Source organism: Gekko japonicus, unplaced genomic scaffold, assembly GCF_001447785.1.
Source record: "Gekko japonicus isolate JY-2015 unplaced genomic scaffold, Gekko_japonicus_V1.1 scaffold213, whole genome shotgun sequence".
NCBI classification, from domain to species: domain Eukaryota; kingdom Metazoa; phylum Chordata; class Lepidosauria; order Squamata; family Gekkonidae; genus Gekko; species Gekko japonicus.
Genome location: NW_015172557.1, coordinates 1,492,116 through 1,518,234, shown reverse-complemented (window position 1 = coordinate 1,518,234; position 26,119 = coordinate 1,492,116).

Below are 26,119 nucleotides of genomic sequence, written 5' to 3'. Positions count from 1 at the left end.
GTTTCATGAATGCCCCATTTATGTTGTCAAACGCTTTCTCTGCGTCGAGGAACATTAACGCTAGTTTTTCCCCCGGGTGTACTTGCCTTAATATGAGCCTCTACTCCTAGATATCTCATAAAAGAAATTGCTCAGGGTAAAAGAGGAGAGCGCATCCGGCCCCATCACTCCTTGGCAAATTGAAGGGGAAGTCGTGGAAGTAGTGACAGACTTTACGTTCCTGGGATCCCAGATCACCGCAGACTGTGACAGCAGCCATGAAATTAAAAGACGCCTGCTCCTTGGGAGGAAAGCGATGGCGAACCTCAACAGCATGATAAAAAGTAGAGACATCACCCTGCCAACAAAAGTCTGCATGGTCCAAGCAATGGTATTCCCAGTAGTCATGTATGGCTGCGAGAGTTGGACTATAAGGAAGGCCGAGCGCCGAAGAATAGATTCTTTTGAACTATGGTGCTGGAGAAGACTCTTGAGAGTTCCTTGGACTGCAAGGAGATCAAATCAGTCAATCCTCAAAGAAATCAACCCTGACTGTTCCCTGGAAGGCCAGATAATGAAACTGAAGCTCAAATACTTTGGCCACCAAATGAGAAGGGAGCACTCACTGGAGAAGACCCTGATGCTGGGAAAGATTGAAGGTCAAAGAAGACGGGGACGGCAAAGGATGAGATGGTTAGACAGTGTCATAGATGCAACGAACATGAAATTGAGCCAACTTCAGAGGACGGCAGAAGACCGGAAGGCCTGGCGGGATCTGGTCCATGGGGTCGCGAAGAGTCGGACTCAACTGTGCGACTGGACAACAACAACCAAATATTTCACACCATGGGAAGGCAGAAGGAGAAAATAATACTTCCTGCCTGCCTGCCTGTCTAACAAAGTTTGAGTCCAGTGGCACCTTTGAGACCAACAAAGTTTATTTATTTATTTATAGTCAAACTTATACCCCGCCCTCCCCGCAAAGCAGGCTCAGGGCGGCTTCCAACAATACAACAATACGGAATGAAAACGTAAATAATACAGAATTAAAACACAACAATTAAAATAGTGCATTACAAATGGCTCAAAATACTGGCGGCAGTTAAAAACAAACAAATAAGATCTTTTCAGATGAAAGCGCTTCGATGTTATTCCACATCTGTGTCTGGATGTTATTTGCCCGTTCTTGAGGCAGCTGCTGATGTCAACATTACGGGCCGTGCACTAAAGCTAAATTTTAATCAAGATATGAGTCTGAAGCCCCCTGAAACAATACTGAAATTGATATGCTAATAAGGCCCGATCTGCATTTGCTATGTAAAACTGTTCCCTGCTGCTGTGGCGTCGGCTTCCCATTTGGCTCAGTATAAAGCTCTCCTCTGTCTGCATCAGGACACAAGCTGTTTAGGGAGAGCGCACAAGGGGGGGGGAGCGGCTTCCCAGGGTGCTGCGCTGTGGGGAGGAAACTGCACCTGTGACGACCCCCCCCCATACACACACAGAAAGTAAAAGGGGGTGACCTGGCAGAGGGGGAGCAGGAAAGATGGAACGAGCTGGGTAAAAAACACAAAATACCCAGCAGTTCTGGAGACTGCCCCAGGAAATAACAAATGGTTTAGGGGTGGGCTTGCTTCCAACCCCCCTGTTATGTCGGTTACTTAACAAAGAGTCAGAGAGTGATTCCAGCAAAAGATCAGATTTATTCAGCAACTCGTAACTCAACTCCAAACAGATCAACATGAATAGCCAGAATAGCTTTTGCACTGAAGCTGTTCTGCTTTTAAACTCTCCCGGCTAATGTAGCCATGCCTACTATACAAATCCCAACCAATAAGGTTGTATACATAAAGCCCAATCACTGACGTTCCTGCTCAGGGAGCTTGATGGCACGTGATTGGTTGGTTCTTCCTGGGCTACCAATAGGATTGGAGGGATTAGGATCCTAGCCCAGGACGAAGCTTGACATGGAACTTCAATTAGGTGTTTCACATACAGTCAAGTATTACAATGGCAGCTATTGAATACATCACACACACCCCTCCAAAATGATCACATAAAAATGTGCACTGGCTGCTGTTAAACACAGACGACTGGATTTTCAGCTAACTTGTTTCCTTTGTGCGTATCTCCTTAGAAAAGATGGGGGGGGGGAGAATTCAGCTCCAGTTGTCTGCTTTTTTTCTCACAGCGGCTCGACGGTGGGGAGGAGCAGTTGTACCACCTTAAAACCACATTCAGATAAGGTGGTGAGACGCTGAAGTGACATTAGAGTCACTACTAAATGGCAGTAAAAATGATGCAGACAGCTGATGCTGAGACGAAACAACAGGAGAGTGGATGTGGCATCAAATGTAGATGTAGCCCACCCCTTACCCGATCAAGCCCCCACCCCCCCCACACCAGCCAGACCGCTGGCACCCTGCAGTCCACCCCCACACACCAGCCAGGCCGCCCGTGGCTCTCCCACCCACTCCCACCCTACCTGATCAAGCCCCCGCCACCCTCCCTGCACCAGCCAGGCCGCTGGCACCCTGAGCACCCTCGGCCCACCCACCCACCTTACCCAATCAAGCCCCTGCCGCCCCCCCCCATACCCCCACCAACTTACCTTACCTTCTGGCTGGTGGCAGCGGTGTGGCGGCGGTGGCAAGCAGAGGGAGGCAGCACGTGCATGCTGCTTCCCGCTCCTCCTGGCCCGACTGAGGGCTGCTGGGAGCTGGGGGCGGGGCTTGCCACCAGATGTGCCCGTCCCTGGGCTTGTTGCTGCCCTGCCCGTTCCAGCAGGAAATGAGCCCTGCATCTCATAGAGCAGAGGTCCACCAGTGGCTATTAGCCACAAGGTATAGATGGAACACTACATCTGGGCCAGTGATGCTCTGTATTCTTGGTGCTTGGGGAGCATCAGTAGAAGAGCTTCTGGAGTTCTGGACCCACTGGTAGACCTCCTGATGGAACCTGGAGTTTGGTCATTGTGTGACACAGAGTGTTTGACTAGATGGGCCATTGGCCTGATCCAGCATGGCTTCTCTTGTGTTCTTATGAGATAAGGTCTTTATTTCTTGCCTTGCCACAAATACCTTGTACCTTAAGAAACCTTGGAGAAGTTACTTAGGGCAAAATACACATATGAGCCTTCAACACTTAAAGATCACACCTTCAAGAGATGACTTGTATGTGTGAAACTGAAATCCCAGATCAAAACCGATAGACAGAACTTTCATGTCAACTCATGCATAGTTGAAAGCAGGAAACTTGATTGATCCAGATGTTGCTAATCCAGAGGAGCCTCCCAAAATACCAAGCAGATCAAACTCATCCTTACCCAAAACTACATCAGAAGATGACTCAGTAGTTTATCTGACAACTTGAGTCAAGATCATTGGGAAAGGTGAGCAGGATAAACAAGCTTAAGTGACAAAGTAAAATGGGATTATTGTTGTCTGACTCATTTTCTTAGCCTCTGGGGCACACTTCGTTCTAGTTTGAGTTTTTCTCCATATGCAACAAGTCTAGAAATCCTAGGTATCATTAGAGCCTACAGTTGTAAAGTTTTTATACAGTCCTAGTACCCTAGAAAGTGCTGAATGTTTCAGGCTTTTAAGATATTTCAACTAGCTATCTCAAATATTCCCGACTTCCTAGTTGGCTCTCCTTTCGAAGGGTTTATTCAATGTGTTGAAATACATTGTACTAGTAACACAATACTCCTGCAAGACCTCTAACGCATGATACACAGCATGAGAGAAAGATATTTTTCATCCTGCCTTCTGAAGGGGGGAAACCCTATAGGCAGGGGTCATTTCCTGCGGGAGCGCACAGGAGTGGAGCTCCGGCAGTAAGGAGCCCAGGGGGCAGGCACATGCAATGAGCCCCACCCCCTGCTCCCAGCAGCCCTCAGTCGGGCCACAAGGAGCAAGAAGCAGCCAAGTAAGTTGCAGAGCCCCCCCCCCCGGCCCGCCTTCAGGTACAAGCTCTCCCTCCTCTGTGAGGGCAGATATGTGCGTTCCCCCCCCCCATAGCTAGCAATCCAAAACAGTCCAGTGGCACCTTTAAGACCAAGTTTTATTCAGGTACAAGCTCTCCCTCCTCTGCCAGGACAGATCTGCACGTTCCCGCAACTTCCAATAGCTTGCAATCCAAAACAGTCCAGTGGAGCCTGAGCGGTGGGTGTTGCCTTCTGACACACTTCCGCTGATGTCAGGGGGTGTGGCATATGCAAATAAGTTATGCTAATGAGTTATGCTAATGAGCTCCTGCACCTTTTTTTCTATGAAATGACCCCTGCCTAGAGGACTATATATTCCGGTGTTGAAGAAGACCTTGCTGGTTCAAGGGTGCTTCCACATGGAGATTTTCCCCTGGATGGACTGCATGAAGGCCCACTGCAGTAAAGGGAAGGGCACAGACAACATCCTACCCAACATATGCATGATTTTTCTGGTTTCTGTCTCCCACCCACCCACCCTTTATTCCAGAGAAAATACAAATCAAATTTCTAAAGGGAAATTGCTGGGCGGCAGCTGCAGATGACGCTCACAGCCACCATGGAGAGGGAAGAAACTCTGCAGTACCTCCCCTTTTCTGCTCTTGAAAAGGCCTTTCCCCCTTTCCCTGCAGAAGCATGCTGTAGCATTATGGCACAGTGCAGTAGAGAAAAAGAAATTACAGGGAAAGTGGGGTCTTAGCAACAGGAAAATGGGAGAAGAGCAGCAGGTGGGTGCAGTGGCAGGAGTAAGCAACTCATAAATGGGGTGTGCATGTGTGCGCGCGCATGCATTCCAGGCCTGTAGCCAGGATTTTCTAATTCGGGGGGCCTTTAAATAAGTCGGGTGGCACTGACATGATTTGGGGAAGCAAGCCATGCTTGGGGAAGGGGTAGCAGCAGTGGACAGCTGGATGGAAGTTGAGGGGGCCTTGGCAGGAAGTCGGGGGGCTGGGCCCCGAAATGCCCCACTGTAGCTATGGGCCTGGTGCATTCATAAGTATTCCATTCTCACCCATTTCAGTGCGTTTCCCCACCCCATGTGGATGCAGCCCAGCATTTCGTTCCTAGCAATAACCAACCAGATACCTCTTATACCTTTTAACAAATTCAGCTTTCCCTGTGTTTTGATCTCCCTGTTAGAGGGCAAATGAAACTCAAATAAATCTAGCTTCCACTGTTCACTTCATGGACAGGCTGAGTTTAGTTTGCCAGAGGCGACCTTACAAAAGGTCCCTTCCAAAGAGAGAAACATTAGCTGTGGTCAGTCAGTATTCTGATGAGAACTGAGCTAGAAATTTGGACTGGCCAATCTCTCTCTTGTTATGTCTTAAAGGTAAAGGTAAAGGTTCCCTTGCTCGAAAGCCAGTCGAATCCGACTCTAGGGTTGCAGTGCTCATCTCCGTTTCAAAGCCGAAGAGCCAGTGCTGTCCGAAGACGTTTCTGTGGTCATGTGGCCAGCATGACTAAACACCAAGGTGCACGGAACGCTGTTACCTTCCCACCAAAGTGGTACCTATTTATCGACTTGCAATTTCTTGCTTTCGAACTGATAGGTTAGCAGGAGCTGGAAGTAGAGACGGGAGCTCACTCCGTCTTGCAGCACCCAGGTCTCAAACTGCTGAACTACAGACCTTCCACAGACTGCAGTTCAGCGTCTTAACCACTTGAGCCACCGCAGCTCCTTTTAATGTCTTAAAACAAGGTTCCATTTGTCTTAAGAGAGGAAATGCAGCTGCTAGTTGTCAGTATTTGGGGGGAGGGCAATGAATATTGATTACTGTAACTCGCTCCATGCAGGGCTACTCTTGAGACTAATCCAGAAATTACAACTGGTCCAGAATGCACCATTAACTGCACACATTCAGCCTGTGCTTCGCCAGCTGCACTGGCTCCAGACTGAGCACTGGGTCAGGTTCAGGGTTTTGGTTTTGACCTTTAAAGCCCTGAACGGTCAGGGACCAACATACCTGCAGGACCGCCTCTCCTGGTATGACCCCTAGAGAGTGTTGTGCTCAGGAGAACAAAATCTGCTGGAAGTTCCTGGCCCAAAGAGTGCCCAGCTGTCTCCAACCAAAGCCAGGGCTTTCTCAGCCCTGACTCCAACTCGGTGGAACAGTCTGCCAAAGGACATCAGGGTCCTGTGGGACTTCTCACAGTTCCACAGGGCCTGCAAGGCGGAGATGTTCCACCAAACATATGGTTGAGGTCAGCAGTGATGTTTAATAGCAATTGGTAAATTAATTTTCCTTCTCAGCAATGCTCCCTCTAAGCTGTGGAGTCTTGTGAGCAAAAATTCTACTTCGTGAGCTACTGGCGTTAAAGTTGTGAGCAAGAGATTTGGCTGCTGCATAAATTAGTTTGCTCTGGAGCCCCATCCTTCCTGAGCAAAGACAAAAACGTGTGAGCCGGAGGTTAAAAAATTGTGAGCTAGCTCACACTAACTCAGCTTAGAGGGAACACTGCTTCGCACTCTCCCCCCTGCCATTGGGGGTCAAATTCGTACTGTGGCACCATATATGTTTTTTATGACTTCTGTATTTCATATGTGTACCTAGATTAGTAGATTGTTTTTAATGTTCCTTGACATAAGTTGTACACTGCTCTGAGCCTGCCCTGCAGGGATGGCGGTATAAAAGAATAAAAATAATATCAAAACTATGTACAATAAAGGAAGGCATTAGGAAGAGTAGGTAGGTATAGCAGGTCTACAAATCATTTGGTGGGAACAGTAAGATACACATGCCGAATACGTAACTAAGGCCGAGTTCAGACTGGCAGTTGGGCCCGGCAGCCAAACATTTCAGGAGCATTTCAGGAGTGGATTAAAGGGGCAGAGTCACACAGGCACATCTGTCAGGCGTCCCCCAGCTGTACTCAAGCCGTTTTGTGCCGCTTCCCTCCCGAGTTTAAAAAGTACCAGGTGAAAGTGGTAGCAAACCATGTGTAGAGCGGGTTGATTCTGGTTCCCTGACGTGTGAACGCAAGCGCCGCTAAGGCGGGAACAATCCGCAGTCATTGATAATAGGCGCTGGCTGTTTCCGCGGCAGGCACCCATGCGCCTATGCACATATGCGCATGCAGCGGAGCGCAGAAACAGCCACTAACAGCCCACCAGGGGCAGGCCAACAGTGCGAATGCTCCCTTGTGCTTCCTCCACAGTATCCTCCCGCTTCATTCGCTGCAGTGTGAACGGGAATACCGCAACCAAGCCGTTCCGGGTCTGTTCCGGGTCTTCTTTGCCACGACTCCCTAGTGCTTCATATTTTATATTTATTTATACATTCAATTTATATACTGCTTTGACCGCAAAGGGTCTCTGAGCGGTTTACAGGCAAGTTTCAAATACAATTCAATTCCCTATCTAAGGCCACATAGTACATATTGCCAGTCTGAACTCGGCCTAAGAGTCAGAAGAAAAGATCCTCAAAAATTAGCAGGAAGTGCAGGATTCCAGTGACTATGTTAGTTAGTTGCCACAAAAATAAAAAAGGAGTCTTGTGGCACCATGAGAGCTTGAGTTTCAATCAATCTGTTCGCTTAAGGTGACCTAACACCTCTGTTTGTTCAGGAGGCATCAGGATATTGACTCATCCTGCTAATGAGAGAACAGCACAAAATGGGCAGCAGCAGAAGAAAAAGCAACAGGAAGATAAAGGAGAAATGATGACGAAAGAAGGCATACGACCTGGCTAGTGTTTGGATGGGAGCCCTTCCAAGGAATACCAGGGTTGTGACCAAAGTTCCCTCCAAGCTGTGGAGTCTGGTGAGCAAAAATTCTACTTTGTGAGCTACTGGCATTAAAGTGGTGAGCAAGCCATTTGGCTACTGCATACATTAGTTTGCTCTGGAGCCATTCTTGTTGAGCGAAGACGAAAAGTGTGAGCCGGAGGCTAAAAAACTGTGAGCTAGCTCACACTAACTCAGCTTGGAGGGAACACGGAGGCAGGCAATGGCCAGGGCTATTTTTGGGCAGGACCGCACAGGAACAGAGTTCCGGCTGGCTCCCAAGTTGGCCACGCCCAGTAGGAACTCATTAGCATAATAGGCCACACCCAACAGTAGAAACTCATTAGGATTGGCTACAATTAGGGGTGTGTGGGCTAATATGCAAAGGAGTTCCTGCTCCAAAAAAAAGCCCTGGGTTTTGTCAACAAACAGGGTAAAAAGAATAAGAAGCAAAAGGTGGGTGTGGCTGGATGACCACACTTCTGGTAACAGGGGTGTGTGGCCTAATATGCGAATGAGCTGTGCTGTCAGGGGTGTGACCTAATAGGCTAATGAGTTCCTGCTGTTAGGTGTGGCCTATTATGCTAATGAGTTCCTGCTGGGCTTTTTCTACAAAAAAAGCCCTGGCAATGGCAAACCACCTCCAAATATGTCTTACCTTGAAAACCCCACAGAAGTCACCATAAATCAGCTGTGGACTTGATGGCAAAAAAAATTTAAATAAATAAAGGAGGGGGAATGAGCTCCAATGGTTCACTTCGCATACAAGAGGTAGTAGGATCCATGCCCGCGTTCTCCACCGTGCCCTGACCTGCATAGCCCAGGCTGGCCCAGTCTTGTCAGATCTAGGAAACTAAACAGGGTTGGCCCTGGCTAGTATTTGGAGGGGACACGGGAGACCTTCGAGGAATATGAGAGTTGTGGCATGGAGGCAGGCAACGGCAAACCAGCTCGGACTGTCTCTTGTCTTGAAAACCCTACGGGGTCGCCATAAGTCAACTGTGACCTGACAGCAAAAAAAAGTGAGACTAACATGATGGGTTGTGTCTTACATCAAGGAGGACAACTGTTGAGGAGGAGGAGGAGAAGGAGAAGAAGAGGAGGAGGAGAAGAAAAAGAAGAGGAGGGGGAGGAGAAAAAGAAGAAGAGGAGGAGGAGGAGAACAGGAGGAGGAGGAGAAAAAGAAGAGGAGGAGGAGGAGAGGAGGAGGAGGAGGAGGAAAAGAAGAAGAAGAGGAGAAGGAGAAGAAGAGGAGGAGGAGAAAAAGAAGAAGAGGAGGAGGAGGAAGAGAAGAAGAGGAGGAGGAGGAGGAGAAGAGGAGGAGGAGGAGAAAAGAAGAAGAGGAGGAGGAGGAGGAGAGGAGGAGGAGAAAAAGAAGAAGAGGAGGAGGAGGAGGAGGAGGAGGAGAGAAGGAGGAGGAGAAAAAGAAGAAGAGGAGGAGGAGGAGTAGAAGAAAAAGAAGAAGAAAATGAATAAGAGGAGGAAGGGGAGGAGGCAGAGGAGGAGGAGGAGGAGGAGATTGGATTTATACCCCGCCGTTTGCTACCCAAGGAAGTCTCAGAGCAGCTCACAAACTCCTTTCCCTTTCCCTCCCCACAACAGACACCCTGTGAGGTAGGTGGGGCTGAGAGAGCTCTGACAGAAACTGCTCTTTTTTCAAGAACAGCTCTGACACGACTTGTGGTTGACCCACGGTCACACCAGCAGCTGCATGTGGAGGAGTGGGGAATCAAAACCGGTTCTCCCAGATTAAAGTCCGCGCACTTAACCACTACACCAAACTGGCTCTCTTCGTGGCAGTAGGAGAAAAACTTGGTATTGTCCTCAGTGCTCAGGAACCAAGAAATGCTTTAAAAAGAGGGTTGGATCATAAGTTCCATCATAAAAAGAGGGTTGGATCATAAGCTTCCAGAATGAAATCAGTCTGAGGGGGTGAGTTGGGTGGCTCTGTCCTTAGATGACTGGAGAAAGCAGCTGGGTGCACAGCAAACAGCTTCTTTTGCAACTTTCCCTTCTTCTCGCAAGAGTTCAAACACTGTTTTGGTTGCATAAGCCACAATGGCCATAATCCATTTCGTTGATTCTCGTGATTCTTAAGAAATCCACAGGTGATAGACTTGGGGTACTGCATAGCTGGTGGAATGAGTTTTTCTAAGTACATATTGCTCAGAGAAAGAGGGCATATGCAACTGGACTGGAGCAGGAACTGTGGGGAAGGTGTGCTTGAGATGATTGTGAAGAAGAAAAGTTATAACAATGGATTGTCTCCTTTGCCTGAAACATCCTATCGTATTTACTGGCCTGTGAACTACACCAAATAAATGAAACGCCGACTTGGGTGACTCACTGATTATGCTGATAAAAAGAATGGGAGTAGTCGGCTGGCAACCAGAAAGAGAATGTGGGAGCTAGATCTTGCAAAAGTGTTCAAGATTATTTCCATAGATGCCACATTTTTTCACCTTATGCAAACCATGTGGGAACCATGCCAGAAGTGTAGCTGTGTCCTGGTACAGTAAGAATATGAGAAGGTAAAGGATCTACTGGTTGATTACTCTCCAGTTTCTGGTGGATCACCTAGTATCTATTGGCATCCTTTCAAATGTTGCTGATTGAGGTGGTCCTGGATCCGATCCTGCGGCATAAGCCAGAGAACTTACTCAGTATATCTTAACTATTAAGAGACAGACATGCGTAATTATTTTGTAAGTGTAAAAGACATTGGTGGACCATGGAGTCAGTTCTTAACTTGAAGACAAAGTGCTAGGATATTTATGATTAGATCCTCCCAGCATTTTAAAAATGCTCATAAAATTCTGTGCCAGGGGTGGGGGTGCTGGTTCAGATGTGCCCTGACAGGCACATAATGGGAGGGGCTTAACTCTTTCCCACTATGTGTTTGCCAAATATAACTAGCCTCTCTGTGTTACTGTTAGATCTCAAATGGAAAGTTGCATCTCCTTTGGGGGCTAATGATATGTTCATGCCCATCACTACTCAACACCAGTTCTCTAGGTGAAATCCATCTGGTTGTCCTCATGAATTACCCCTGCATTGACCCATGTGGATCTATAAGAACCAGATCATCACTGAGACAGTACCCTAAGACCACAATTGTACCTTTAAAGATTGACTACCTCTTTCAATAGTCTTTCAGTAGTCATGTATGGCTGCGAGAGTTGGACTATAAGGAAGGCCGAGCGCCGAAGAATAGATTCTTTTGAACTATGGTGCTGGAGAAGACTCTTGAGAGTCCCTTGGACTGCAAGAAGATCAAATCAGTCAATCCTAAAAGAAATCAACCCTGACTGTTCCCTGGAAGGCCAGATAATGAAACTGAAGCTCAAATACTTTGGCCACCCAATGAGAAGGGAGCACTCACTGGAGAAGACCCTGATGCTGGGAAAGATTGAAGGTCAAAGAAGACGGGGACGGCAAAGGATGAGAGGGTTAGACAGCGTCATAGATGCAACGAACATGAAATTGAGCAAACTTCAGAGGACGGAGGAAGACAGGAAGGCCTGGCATGATCTGGTCCATGGGGTTGCGAAGAGTCGGAGTCGACGGTGCGACTGAACAACAACAACAAATACCACAGAGGAGTTGGTTTCAATAGGCAATACCAAATCAGAGAGGCATCATCCTTACAACACGGACCCAAACCAATCTGGATCCAGATGCAGCTTCTGTTGTATTTTAATGTAGCTCTCCCAGTATTTTTATCTAGTTTGACCCTTCATGTTGTTTTTAAAATAGACTTCTGAAGCCCAAAATCAACCAATGTCATAATCTACAGCACCAACAAGGCATTGTGGAGCATAAAAGTGCTTCCAGAGCAACATACGGATGCATTTCATGTTACTTATGTCCTACATCGAGTGCCGAAGAATAGATTCTTTTGAATTATGGTGCTGGAGAAGACTCTTGAGCATCCCCTGGACTGCAAGGAGACCAAATCAGTCAGTCCTAAAAGAAATCAACCCTGACTGTTCCCTGGAAGGCCAGATATTGAAGTTGAAGCTCAGATACTTTGGCCACCAAATGAGAAGGGAGCACTCACTGGAGAAGACCCTGATGCTGGTAAAGACTGAAGGTCAAAGAAGAAGGGGACGGCAAAGGATGTGATGGTTAGACAGTGGTATTGAGGCAACGAACATGAAATTAAGCAAACTCCGAAGACAGGAGGGCCTGGCGTGATGTGGTCCATGGGGTCGCGAAGAGTCGGACTCAACTGTGCGACTGAACAACAATGTCTCACATTGGCCTGCTACTAACCTTCACGTATTTCCTATAAAGCCAGTGCTTCCTCCTCCACAAAATACAGTCTTCAGTTATTGGTTTCCTGAAAAATGAGCTCATGTACATGAGAGCTGCTACCAGTCTGAGTAGATGGTACTGACCTTGATAAACCAATGGTCTGATTTAGTGGAAGGCAGCTTCATCTGCTCACCTTCTTCGGCTGATGATTGGGTTATAAGGGGATGTCTCAACTCAGATGCTTTCAGAGAATACTTTCTCAGACAGTGCCCAAAAGAATAAGGTCATAAGAATACACTAAATGAAAGGTAAGTGGTCACTACATAGTAGGTACCAGGGACTATCTAAATGGCCAAACAGAAAAAGAGCCAGTTTGGTGTAGTGGTGAAGTGCGCGGACTCTAATTTGGGAGAACCGGGTTTGATTCCCCACTCCTCCACTTACACCTGCTGGATGACCTTGGGCAAGCCATAATTCTGGCACAGCTGTTCTTGAAAAAGAGCAGTTTCTGTCAGAGCTCTCTCAGCCCCACCTACCTCACAGGGTTTCTGTTGTGGGGAGGGGAAGGGAAAGGAGTTTGTAAGCCGCTCTGAGATAGTGAAGGGTGGGGTATAAATCCAATCTCTTCTCTTCTTCTTCATTTATGTTGTCAAAGGCTTTCATGGCCCGAGTTCATTAGTTTTTGTAGATTTTCCAGGTTGTATGGCCATGGTCTTGGCATTGTAGGACCTGACATTTCACCAGTAGCTGTGACTGGCATCCTCAGAGGTATAACACAGAAAGATGGAGTACTCTGGCCCCTGTCACACGGCAGGGGAAAAGCCTCTTAAGGCGCGGTTTTTAAAAGCCGCGCCAACGTTGAGACGCCGCGGCGGGATCCCCTGGATCCCCTGGCCGCAGCGCCTTTTCTCCCCGGCGCGATCAAACGCCGGGGAGAAAACACGGCCCTAACCTGGAGCCGGCCGAACTGCGCATGTCGGAGCATGCACAGTTCGGCTCCGGGCCGGGGTTGTGCCGGCGCAAGGACGCGCCGCTGATCAAACGCCCGGCTAGAGGCGCCGTTTCCATTTGAACCACCAAGGTTCAACTTGCGCCGGCTTTTCCGGGGAAAGGGCCAGTTCGGGTACGGAAGCAGGACGCTTCCCAGATGTTGTGGTGTGATCGTGCTGCTTTGATCCACCCCCAAACTGTCCCGCAACTGGCCCAAATCCCCTCGTGTGGACGGGACCTCTCAAGAGCTAAAGAAAAGCATTTTATTAAGAATGGCCACTGAAATGTAGTGAGGTAGCTGTGGAAGACTGCACTACACAATTTCGCTCAGCAGGCAGGGCCAGGTTTCTGGGCAAGTGATCAAAGTAAGTCCTGGCCTTGAGGTGCTAGCAGCACCACTGGGGCTGGGGGTATGGGAGAAGGAAAAAGGCATGGTGTGAAGGACTATCAAGAGTTAGTGCCTCACAGAGTCTGAGAACCTTTGAATGACAGGCTGTTCAAATGGAATTATGTGGAAAGCATCAGTTAAGAAATGACAGTTGGGAACTGACAGTTAAAGAAGAGACAGTTTAGCACTGACTGAGGACTGGGAAGGAGGCAAGAGGAGCGAGAGGATCATGGAAAATCCCCATTCAAACCAAAAAGGGACAGAGCTTCTAGTCAAGAGAAGTAATCCCTGCCCAGTGAAAAGGGAGATAATTCTTAAAAGAGTGATCCCTGATCTGTGTAAAGAGAAGGATTTTGAGATTTTCGGAACTCATGGCTCTGAGCGATGAACAACAACAACAACAATAAATAAATATTAAAAACATATATTCAAACAATACCAACAATTTAAAAGCTGATTAAAACACTTCATAGTTTACAGTATTCAGATGGTGTTAGTACCAGTGTTTTTTCTAAGCTGAGTTAGTGGGCGCTAGCTCACAGTTTTTTAGCCTCCAGTTCACAGATTTTTCTTGTAGCGCAGGAAGGATGGCTCCAGAGCAAACTAATTTATGCAGTAGCCAAATGGCTCACTCACAACGTTAATGCCAGTAGCTCACCAGGCCAGGGCCTGGATGGAAAAAACCCTGGCCCTGGTTGAGGACAGCCTTTTGGGGCAGGGATCACCAGTAATTTGTTCTTAGCAGAGCATAACACTCTTTGGGGGACATACCAGAGGAGGCAATCCTGCAAGTACACTGGTCCCAGACTGATCAAGGCCTTAACGGCCAGTCCCAAAACCTTGAACCTGACCTGGTTCTCCAAGGGAAGCCAGTGCAGCTGATGGAGCACAGGTTGAACATGTGCCGTCCGTGGCGTTCCCGTCAGGACTCGTGCTGCTGCATTCTGGATCAGCTGGAGCTTCTGGATCAGTTTCAAGGGCAGGCCAGCATGAAGCGAGTTACAGTAATCCTGTCTGGAGGTGACCATTGCATGGATTACTGTGGCTAGGTTGGGGCGAGACAAGAAAGGGGTCAGCTGCCATGCTTGGCGAAGATGGAAAAACACCCAGCTTAGCGGCGTTTGTGACCTGGGCCTCCCTAGATAAGGAGGTATCCAGGACCACGACGGCACACCAGAAAGATCCGGGCAAGAAGAATTCTGACGCTCCAAACTGGAACCTCCAGAATTCAAAGTGGCAGGAATCAACATCAGGATGCCGAAAGCTTGTAAGAGAGCAATCCTAACCTGGTTCATTCAGAATCCTGCTGAAGTCTGTTCAATGGGAATGACCAGAGGTCATTTCGGGGGGGAACGCGGGGGATCGCAGTTCCCCCGGGTGAGGTGCGGGGGCGGGGCACATGATGAAGCCCCGCCCCCTGCTTCCGGCCACCCCGCTTCCAGCCCTCATTCAGCCAGGAGGAGACAGGAGAAGAGGGAGGGTAAATTGCTTCCTCCCCGCCTCTCCCCACCCCTGCCTGCCTGGGGCAAGGGAGGGCCTTGGTGGGGCTTCCTCGCACTCCTGCTGGCCTTGCAGGTCCACCTGATGTCAGAGGGTGTGGCATATGCTAATGAGTTATGCTAATAAGTTCCCCTAGCTCTTTTTCTACGAAATGACCCCTGGGTATGACTCCTTGGAAAACGTTACAAGGATTACATTCCACTGATCACACTGATGCGCAGAGTGACAAAAAGATATATGGATAGCCGTAGTTTAGAAAATGCGAAAAAGTGGCTTGTATTTATACCTTTAATCCACAAAACTCTCTAGAAGTCCAGCCACCATTCAGTTCAAGGGGTCTTGCATTGCTGGAAGGTTTTCAGCGGTTTTAATTTCACAACAGGGAGTCGGATCCCTACTATGCTTTCTTCTGACAAAAAGCAGTGAAGTAGATTTTTCACTCCTTCCTGTACAGACCCCCATGCTGTTCACCCCCCATGTTCTTTCTAGGGGGGGCTGGGATCCCTGGGGGGCATGAATTCAGGAGACACAGTAGGCTGCAGTAAATTTGCTCTCTTCAGCATTTCTCCGCTTGCACTAAATAGGAACCAAACCAGTGTGATTTTTAAAGCACACCAAATATCTAGTCTCTAAATACTGTATGTGTTTTGTTTTGTTTTTTAGAGGAGTTCTAATTTGGGCTTCCCAGAAACTCTTGGCACTTTTTGCAATATCCTGGGTGACGTGCCTTAGCTTTGGCACCTATACTACCCAAATTATAGCTCCAGTGTTTACAGAATCTCTCTTAACCACGTGTGGTGTGTCATCCTTTGGATAATTAACAAGGCTTAATCACCTGTTATCGGATGATGAGCAGTATGTTCCACTGAACATCATTACTAAGAATGATACATGAATCTTGATATTAGGAAACAGAAGTCTTGCATTTCACAGCCGTTTACAACTAGTTTATATTTAGATTTCAAAAACCTGAAACATTTTCCAGGGTCCTATTAATCTAGCTTCAAAAAATTATAGTTTTTAAATTTTCAAATCTCATATTTGGCAACAAAGCAAGAGAGCTTTCATTCTACTGGCCAGTGCTGGTATGCTCCAGGTTTTGTAGTTAACAGTGGAGCATATCATCTGGTGAATGCAAACAATTAGTAAACAAAGCGATAAAATAGGTGCTATGTTTATTTAAATATTGCAGTTGCATGGCACACAACATTTCACTGAGATTTATTTCCCAATGGTACTTTCAAAACCATGTTTTCTACCGTCATCAAGTACATTTCATCACTCTGTCTTTCTAAGCATGCCAGTAGAAGCTATCATACATGTAAGAGTCTTCTTCAGAAGTTCAGTCTATTGAGAAGCAGGGCTATTTTGGGGCAGGAACGCACAGGAACAGAGTTCCGGCTGGCTATGGAGTTGGCCACGCCCAGCAGGAACTCATTAGACTAATAGGCCACACCTAACAGCAGACACGCATTAGGATTGGCTACATTAGGGGTGTGTGGCCTAACATGCAAAGAAGTTCCTGCTACAAAAAAAGCCCAGGGTTTTGACAACAAAGTAAACAGAATAAGAAACAAAAGGTGGGTGTCGTTGGATAACCACACTTCTGGTAACATGTGGGGTGTGGCCTAATATGCTAATAGGTTTTTGCTGTTGGGTGTGGCCTACTATGCTAATGAGTTCCTGCTGGGATTTTTGTACAAAAAAAGCCCTGTTGAGAAGCAAATGTATATTTCTTGCTCGTTTTGTCGTGAAGGATCTTAGAAATTCGCACCAATATGAAGCCATATGTTCAGACAGAAAAATCCAGGAACTGAATAGTTACGATAAAATCCAACAACATCATAATCTTACCTAAAATCCTCTCCTGATGCTTAGTCTGTGTGCTCTGCCTTGAGAGATTAGGTGGATGGTCATTGGCTTTTTCGACCAGTGGCATATCCCTCCCCACAGCTGTTCTTTGGCACTAATTTATTTATTTATTTATAAGTCAAACTTTTAGACTGTCCTCTCCTGTATTATACAGGGGTCATTTCGTAGAAAAAGAGGTGCAGGAGCTCATTAGCATAACTCATTAGCATAACTTATTTGCATATGCCACACCCCCTGACATCACCGGAAGTGTGTCAGAAAGCAACACCCACCGCTCAGCTCCACTGGACTGTTTTGGATTGCTAGCTATTGGGGGGGGGGAGAATGTGCAGATCTGTCCTCGCAGAGGAGGGAGAGCTTGTATCTGAATAAAACTTGGTCTTAAAGGGGCCACTGGACTGTTTTGGACCGGGGGGGCGGGGGCAGCTCTGCAACTTACCTGGCTGCTTCTTGCTCTGACTGAGGGCTGCTGGGAGCAGGGGGTGGGGCTTGTTGCATGTGCCCGCCCCCTCGGCTCTTTACTGCCAGAGCTCCGCTCCTGTGCGCTCCTGCAGGAAATGACCCCTGCCTGTATATACAAAGCTCTGGGTGGTGAACAACATGAAGCCGCCGTACAATGAATCAGACCATCTGTCCATCAAGGTTGGATTTGTCTCTAAACTTAAAAAAGAACTGATCTCCATATTGTTAGCTGCGACTAAATGTTTTATTGCCCAGGTGTGGTGGCTCAAGTGGTTAAGACGCTGAACTGCAGGCTGTGGAAGGTCAGTAGTTCAGCAGTTCGAGACCCGAGTGTGCCGCATGACGGAGTGAGCTCCCGTCTCTCGTTCCAGCTCCTGCCAACCTAGCCGTTCGAAAGCAAGACACTGCAAGTAGATAAATAGGTGCCACTTCGGTGGGAAGGTCACAGCGTTCCGTGCGCCTTGGTGTTTAGTCATGCTGGCCACATGACCACGGAAACGTCTTCGGACAACGCTGGCTGTTCGGCTTTGAAACGGAGATGAGCACCGCAACCCTAGAGTCGGATTCGACTGGCTTTCGAGCAAGGGAACCTTTACCTTTATGGAATCAAGTAAGGGTACCTTCCATAAGACAATGGACGTTGAAATGCTGAGATTTGGCAGTGGCTGATAAAATAGCTACTCAATTGCTGGTAGCTCAGATTCCAACATTAGCAAACAATTTCTTGGAACGTTGGTATCCATTTTTCAGTTATACAACTTCAAGCTCTGGTGAACTATTCAAATTACCAGATAAACATTTACATGTTGCCTTGTATTAAGATTTACATTCGGATTTTGAAAATTGTATTCACAATGTTAGTTGGTTATAGTTGGCATGTGTTTTTAGTTCAGGGGGAAGGGAGGGGGCAATTTGTTATCTTTTTTTTGGATTGTACCTGAGAAGTACATCTGGTATTTATATCTGTAAGTTGATGAAGAAATTAAAAAGTTTTGGTTTTAAAAAAAAATAGTTGGATTTGTCTCGTCAAGACCAATGTTCCCTCTAAGCTGTGGAGTCCTGTGAGCAAAAATTCTACTTTGTGAGCTACCGGCATGAAAGTTGTGAGCGAGCGATTTGGCTGCTGCATACATTAGTTTGCTCTGGAGCCATCCTTCCTGATCCAAGGCAAAAATGTGTGAGCCAGAGGCTAAAAACACAGTGAGCTAGCTCACACTAACTCAGCTTAGCGGGAACCCTGGTCAAGACTGTCAACTCGTTGTCTGCCCAGACCGACTGTAACTCTCCAGTGTCTCAGGGAGAGGTCTTACACCCTTGCTCTTTTTAACTTGAGATGCCAGGAACTGAACCGGGACCTTCTCTATGCAACGAAGATGCTCTGCCACTGAGCCACACACCCCCTCCCCCTTAGACAACACAGCAGTCAGTACCAGGGTAAAATTTTTGTTCACCCAGGATTTCAGCTGAGTTTAGGTGAGGTTTGCCCTGACCTGAATGGCCTAGGACAGCCTGGTCTTAGCAGATCTTGGAAGCTAAGCAGTAAGCTAAGCTTATTGGAACCCCATTAACAGCTAATATCCAACTGGCACAGCACTGGCACCAGGTTGACTACTGGAACAGGTTTCAGGTTTTGGTCTTAACCAGGGGTCATTTCCGGCAGGAGCGCACAGGAGCGGAGCTCCGGCAGTAAAGAGCACAGGGGGCGGGTACATGCAACAAGCCCCACCCCCTGCTCCCAGCAGCCCTCAGTCAGCAGCCAGGTAAGTTGCAGAGCCCTCCCCATAGCTAGCAATCCAAAACAGTCCAGTGGTACCTTTAAGACCAAGTTTTATTCAAGTACAAGCTCTCCCTCCTCTGCGAGGACAGTCTCCACGGCCCCCCCCCCCCCCGATAGCTAGCAATCGAAAAGAGTCCAATGGAGCCTGAGCGGTGGGTGTTGCCTTCTGACACACTTCCGGTGATGTCAGGGGGTGTGGCATATGCAAATAGGTTATGCTAATGAGCTATGCTAATGAGCTCCTGCACCTCTTTTTCTACTAAATGACCCCTGGTCTTAACCTTCAAAGCCCCAAACAGTCTGGGACCAATGTATCTACGGGACCACCTCTCCTCCTTGGGGGGTCCCAAAGAGTATTATGCTCTAGAGAGAAGGACCTCCTGGCGATCCCTGGTCCGAAGGATATCCAGCTGTGCTCGAACAGAACCAGGGTCTTTTTTGCTCTGGCCTGATGGAACTCTCTGCCCAATGACATCCATGCCTTGCAGGACCTAACTCAGTACCACAGGACCTGCAAGACAGAGGTGTTCAACCAGGCCTATGGTTGAGGACAGCAACAGTTCAACATCGAGCCTGGCCTCCTTCACCTCTCCACCCCTCCAAGGGGTGCAATAGTGGATTGTATTGTTGTTTTTCGTTTTTAATCTGTTTGTATAACTGTATCTATTGAAATGTTATGATGTGTTCCTTGAATGCTGAAAATCACCTTGAGCCCTATGTGTGGGAGGGCCGCCTAGAAATCCAATAAATAAATAAATAAAAATTATTGTTGTTTTACTGGTTTTAATCAATATTATGTTTTGGACATAATCCTTTAAGGAAATATTTTTTTCTTTCTTTCAAAAAGGTGCTCTTTTCCCCATTTCATTCTTTTTCCCAGTAGTCCAACCACAACAGATTTCTTAATGGAAAACTGTGGTTCTTTTTATAGCTAGTAGAGCTGTTGGGATTTAAGTCTCAATCCGTTGTTGCTTGTTGCTGTTCTGTTTGGTCTGTTTTTTATGTTTTTGTGGCAGTTGATCATTGGATGGAAACCATTTTTTTAAAAAAAATTGTTTTATTACTACAAAAACTATAAAAGGGAGGGAAGTGCATGGAAATACTAAAACTAACATGTGAAACTACAAGAATAAAGCAAGGATCATATTACCACCAAACAAACATATTCTCTTCCTACAATTTACCAATGAAAGCATAAAAGAATGATACTGAATGCCTTCTTACCATAGCAAAGCTAACTTTGGCCCTTTTAACCAAAGATTGGGTACATTATAGCCTATTATTTTTATACTAGTAAACTTTCAGGACTGCGTTACATTACAAAAATTTATTATTGTCTCCTGTGTTTATTTTTTTTTCATATTGCAGCTCAACTTTGAAATTTTTAGGAACTGCCACTCCTTTTTCAGAATCAGAACCTTCTGGAGAACTACCAGAATTGCTTAGACTGTCCTCAGACTCATAATCACTTTTGTCTTCTACATGTGTGTTGTCCTCTGTTTTTCCTTTGCCTTTGGCCGCTCCTTGTTGCTGTTCCAAGAAAATCTTTGCTTTCTGGACAGAGACAATTTTTATCTTTTTATCGTTATAGTTGAATGTAAGTCCTTCTGGGAATGTCCATCTGAAGGGACTGGAATGATTACGCAGGAAAGAAGTTACATTTTTATATTGTCTTCCCCGTTTTCGTATCTCAAATGGCATGTCTTTCAAAATCCTTGCTTCTTCACCTTTGATTTTCAGAGGGTTCCCAGTTGTCGCTTTCAGGATTGCATCTCTAGTTAATCTTTTGGAGGATTTGATGACGATTTCACCAGGTAGCTTATTTTTCTTAATGAAGTCAGGGTAGGTTCGATAAACCAGGTCCATATCGTTTTGTAGTGCGTCCACTTTAAAATCTACCAGTGGTGCCAATGCTTCGCTTAAGTCGGACCCAAAGGAGCTTACATCAGTCTCCTCTCCTCCATATTATGAAAAACCCTGGAAAAGGGTCCCTCCCCCAGCCCCCATTGGTCCTGCCCCCTCGGGAGGGAGGGAGAAAGGAAGAGGCAGCCAGTCTAACCAATTAGCTGGGCGCTGCCGCCCAGACCTTGGGTGCACTAAGCTTGGAGCCACCTCCCTTTCCTTGCATGGTGCTCAGGCAGGCTGAGCCAGGAGCCGCCAGCTTCAGCTCCTCTATTTTCTCCTCACAACAACCGTCTGAGGTAACTTGGGCTGAGAGCGTGTGACTGGCTAAAAGTCACCCAGTGAGATTCCAGGGCAGACTGGGGATTTGCACCTAGGTCTCGCAGATCCTAATCTAAAACTTTAACCACTACAACACACTGGCTATTGTTGGGTGGCTGCTCTAGAATAGCAGCAAGCAGTCAGGCCTGGGTTGATCATGAAAGTTGCCCTGATGACTCCTCCCTCAACAGCCAAAACAGCCCTGGAAAAGGGCCCTCCCTCTTACTGGTAGAAACCAAAGCTTGAAGACTGGCAATATGGTTGTGGTTGCCTAGCAACAGCCACTGAGGGCATTCATTTTTTTAAAGCTACAGGTGCTGCCTCTGCTATTTTGGAGGGTTTTTCGCCCCCCCCCCCAAAAAATACAATTTCAGGTTTTTCTGCAATTCTGGGGCTTTTCTCACCTTTGTAGCAAGATCGGTCTTGTCTGTCTATGGCCCCAATGTCTGGGTGTAAGTATCCACAATTATGGGCACGTTGAGAATTAAATCATAGTTCCACAAAATTCTGCAGGCTTCCCTCGGAGGGCATTCTATGGTGCTGCAGGATTAAATTCCTTGGTACTATAAAAGCCTGTGTTATAGAGTTTTATAACAGTGTGGCACTTTATTGGTAATAGATACTTGTTCTGTGAAGTGCTAGGGAACTTTGACATCTGTTCTGTAATACTGTAGCCCTGTTTAACTTAAAGTATTGAGAATAAGAAGAGGACGAGCCTTTTATACCCTGCTTTTCTGTACGTTAAAAGGTAAAGGTAAAGGTTCCCTTGCTCGAAAGCTAGTCGAGTCCGACTCTAGGGTTGCAGTGCTCATCTCCGTTTCAAAGCCAAAGAGCCAGCGCTGTCCGAAGACGTTTCCGTGGTCATGTGGCCACGGAAACACCAAGATGCACGGAACTGAAGTGGTACCTATTTATCTACTTGCAATTTCTTGCTTTCGAACTGCTAGGTTGGCAGGAGCTGGAACTAGAGATGGGAGCTCACTCCGTCATGCGGCACACTCAGGTCTTGAACTGCTGAACTACTGACCTTCCACAGCCTGCAGTTCAGCGTCTTAACCACTTGAGCCACCGCAGCTCCCTTTCTGTACATTAAGGAGTCTCAAAAAGGCTTATAATCGCCTTTCCCTTCTGCTCTCCACAACGAACACCTTGTGAGGTAAGTGGGGCTGAGAGACTTCTGAGTAGGGTTTCCAGATCTGGGTTGGAAAATACCTGGAGACTTTGGGGCTGGATCCGGGAGAGTGTGGGGTTTGAGGAGGGTGGAGCCTCAGCATTATTATATACTTATTATTATTATTATACTTTCAATTTATTAATTGCTTTCCCCAGTGGGCTCAAAGCCATGTACACATTTTAGACGGGACTAACAATGTTCATAGGAGATAGGGAAGACAACATATATTCATTTAATTGCACACACTGTCACTGCATGGTGTAAACGTCTTCTGGCTTGGCTCAGTCATTTTCCGAATGGCTGCTTGTTGACCAGGCTTCAGGACCCGTATGTCAAATTGCCACACTGCCACCGCCTGGCTGGAAACATCCACTGCAGGGATTTTTGTAGCCGAGAAGTTCTTCCGCCTTTTCCGAACCTCGACCAGGACGTCCCGACCGTCAGCTAACACCCTCCCACAAGGGAGATTGGTGTGCCCACCCTCTCTAAGGAGTGGTTCCCATTTTATCTACTCGCCAAAGCTTTCGAATCGCTGGGTGGACGATGAGCTGGGGACAACAGGCTGGCTGCTCACACCAGCGCGGGGCTCGAACTAGCACAGTTTGGATGTTAAGACAGTGGGATATACCCACTGTGCCACCCGCCCCCCTGTGCCATAGAGTCCACCCTCCAAAGCAGCCATTTTCTCCAGGTGAGCTGATCTCTGTCAGCAGGAGATCAGAGACTGGCCCAAGGTCACCCAGCAGGCTTCACGTAGAGGAGTGGGGATCAAACCAGACTGAAATCCACTGCTCTTAATCACTACAACATGCTGGTTCCCAATAAATAAAGCTTATAAGAACATAAGAGAAGTCACTGAAGGACCTCTGCTCCATATGTTTATCTAATTCTCTCTTGAAGCCGTCCGTGCTTGTAGTCACCACCACCTCCTGTGGCAATGAATTCCATGTCTTCATCGCTCTTTGGGTGAAGAAGAACTTCCTTTTATCCGTTCTAGCCCGACCGCTCAGCAATTCCATGGAGTGCCCACGAGTTCTTGTATTGTGAGAAAGAGAGAAAAGTACCTCTGTCTCTACCTGCTCTATCCCATGTATCATCTTATAAACCTCGATCATGTCACCCCCTCAGCTGTCGTTTCTCCAAGCGAAAGAGCCCCAAGCGCTTTAACCTTTCTTCATAGGGAAAGTGTTCCAACCTTTTTATCATTCTAGTTGCCCTTTTCTGCACTTTTTCCAAAGCTATAATATCCTTTTTGAGGTGTGGTGACCAGAACTGTACGCAGTATTCCAAATGCGGTCACACCATTGATTTATACCGGGGCATTATGATACTGGCTGACTTGTTTTCAATTCCCTTCCTAATAATCCCCAGCATAGCGTTGGCCTTTTTTATTGCAATCACACACTGACTCGACATTTTCATTGAGTTATCTACTATGACTCCAAGATCTCTCTCTTGGTCAGTCTCTGTCAGTTTGGACCCCATCAACGTGTATTTATAGTTAGGATTTTTGGCTCCAATGTGCATCACTTTGCACTTGGCCACATTGAACCCCATTTGCCATGTTGACGCCTACTCGCCCATCCTCAACAAATCCCTTTGGAGTGCCTCACAATCTTCCCTGGTTTTCAACACCCTGAACAACTTCATATCATCCACAAATTTAGCCACTTCACTGTTTATTCCCAACTCCAAATCATTAATTAACCAGTTAAAAAGCATCGGACCCAGTACTGATCCCTGCGGTACTCCACTGCTTACCACCCTCCACTGTGAAAACTGACCATTTATTCTCACTCTCTGTTTCCTATTAATTAGCCAGTTTTTGATCCACAAAAGGACTTGTCTTTTTATCCCATGACTATTGAGCTTACTTAGGAGCCTTTGATGAGGAATTGTATCAAAGGTTTTCTGGAAGTCAAGGTAAACAACATCTATTGGGTCCCCCTTGTCCACATGTTTGTGGACTCAAAGAACACTAACAGGTTAGTGAGACAAGATCTCCCCTTATAGAATTCATGCTGAGTCTGCTAAAATAGTTTTTGTTCATCGATGTGCCTACTCATTCTTTCCTTAGTAATAGTTTCCACCAACTTACCCGGTATTGATGTCAGACTGATTGGCCTGTAATTTCCCGGATCTCCTCTGGAACCCTTTTTAAAGATGGGAGTGACATTAGCTACCTTCCAGTCCTCCTCAGGAATAGAGGCAGATTGTAATGAAAGATTACATATTTTTGTCAGGAGATCCACAAGCTCACATTTGAGTTCTTTCAGAACTCTCAGATGTATGCCATCCAGGCCTGATGATTTATCAGTTTTTAAATTGTCTATCAGTCGTAGGACCTCCTCTCTCATCACCTCAATTTGACTCAGGTCTTTCAACACCCCCCCCCCCCACAGTGAAGACAGAAGCAAAAAATGCATTCAGCTTCTCAGGCATTTCCCTATCATCCTTCACTACTCCTTTTACCCCTCTGCCTCCCTGGCTGGTTTCCTGCTTCTAATGTATTTGAAAAAAGTTTTATTGTTGGTCGTTATGTTTTTTGCTATATGCTCTTCATATTCCCCTTTTGCCTGCCTGATCACAGACTTGCATTTTATTTGCCACAGCCTGTGTTCCCTTTTATCAACCAGAGACTAGCTTTCCAACACTTAAATGAATCCTTCTTACCTTCTACAGCTTCCATTACTTTGTTAACCATGCAGGGTTTTTTTTCTATACCTATTTGTGCCTTCCCTAACCTACAGAATATATTTTTTCTGAGCTTCTAGGATTGTAGTTTTAGATAGTCTCCAAGCTTCACCAATGGTTTTGACCATTTCCACCCTTTCTGCGGTGGCTCAAGTGGTTAAGACGCTGAACTGCAGACCTGAAGGTCAGTAGTTCAGCAGTTCGAGACCCGGGTGCCGCATGATGGAGTGAGCTCCCGTCTCTAGTTCCAGCTACTGCCAACCTAGCAGTTCGAAAGCAAGAAATTGCAAGTAGATCAATAGGTACCACTTTGGTGGAAAGGTAACAGCGTTCCGTGCGCCTCGGTGTTTAGTCATGCCGGCCACATGACCACGGAAACGTCTTCGGACAGCGCTGGCTCTTCGGCTTTGAAACGGAGATGAGCACCGCAACCCTAGAGTCGAATTCGACTGGCTTTCGAGCAAGGAAACCTTTACCTTTACTTTACTTTTTCTTTCAGTTTCTTCCTCATATGTTCCCTCATATCAGAGAAGTTACCCCTTTTTAAAGTTAAAAGTGGTTGTGTCAGTCTTTTTGGGCAACTCCCTATTTATACAAATGCTGAACTCAGGCCCCTGCCACACAGCAGGAAAAAACACGGCCAAAGTGCGGCTTTTTAGAGCCGCACCAAAAGAGACACGCGGCGGCGGGATCACACAGGTCCCCTGAGCCACTGCGCAGTTGTTCCCCGGCACGATCAGATGCCGGGGAGGAAGCCACGGACGGGAGACCGAGGCAGCTGGCTGCGCATGCATGCACATGCGCAGTTCGGCCAGGAGCTTCAAATGCTCCTGACGACGGACGGGCCGGCGATCCCATGGCCGTGCTTGCTGCGGCATTTCAGGTAAGTCCTTCTCTTTACTTGGGGTTTTTTGCTCCGGATCGGGGACGGGGACGCGTTGATTGCCAGATGTTGCGGTGAGATCGCGCCCGTTTGCTGCGCCCCCGATCTGTCCCTCTTCCGGCCCAAAACCACCTATGTGACCGGGGCCTCAGTAACATTATGGTCACTGTTCCCAAGTGGTGCAATCACTTTTACATCTCTCACCAGGT